Source organism: Myotis brandtii, unplaced genomic scaffold (assembly GCF_000412655.1).
Source record: "Myotis brandtii unplaced genomic scaffold, ASM41265v1 scaffold130, whole genome shotgun sequence".
NCBI lineage: Eukaryota > Metazoa > Chordata > Mammalia > Chiroptera > Vespertilionidae > Myotis > Myotis brandtii.
Window position 1 is genome coordinate 153,458 of NW_005354596.1, and position 495 is coordinate 153,952.

Below are 495 nucleotides of genomic sequence, written 5' to 3' on the forward strand. Positions count from 1 at the left end.
ATTTTAAAAAAACTGGGTTGCCGGCCTTTTACTTGCTGTCTTAGTTTGGAAGTGTTTTAGTTTAGACTTTACCCCTCCTCTGTTTCTTTCTGACACATCACGTGCAATGGGGTTAGTGGTGCTGACGGCCCGCGTAGTTGAACATCTTAGTATAGCCATCGTCGTCCCTCTGTGTACTCACGTTTCCGAACACCAGCTGAGCCTTGAAGGGTGTGGGGTTGAGCAGCGTGGGCCACCTGAAAAAATCCGCTTATAATGAGCCCCTTCGTCCAGGGCCCAGTGGTAACTCCGCCCGTGTGCCGCTCACCTTCTCATTCTGTTAACGGTGTCTTTGAGGTCCAGAAGTTACCAATTTCAATGAGGTCCAATGTATCAATCCCATCATTTATGGTTAAGTTTTTATTTTGCTTTGTTTTGTTTTAAGAATTCTGTATTGTTGAAAGTATTTCATATGTCTCCTTTTTTTCACCATGCCCCGTTCCCCCCCCCCCACCC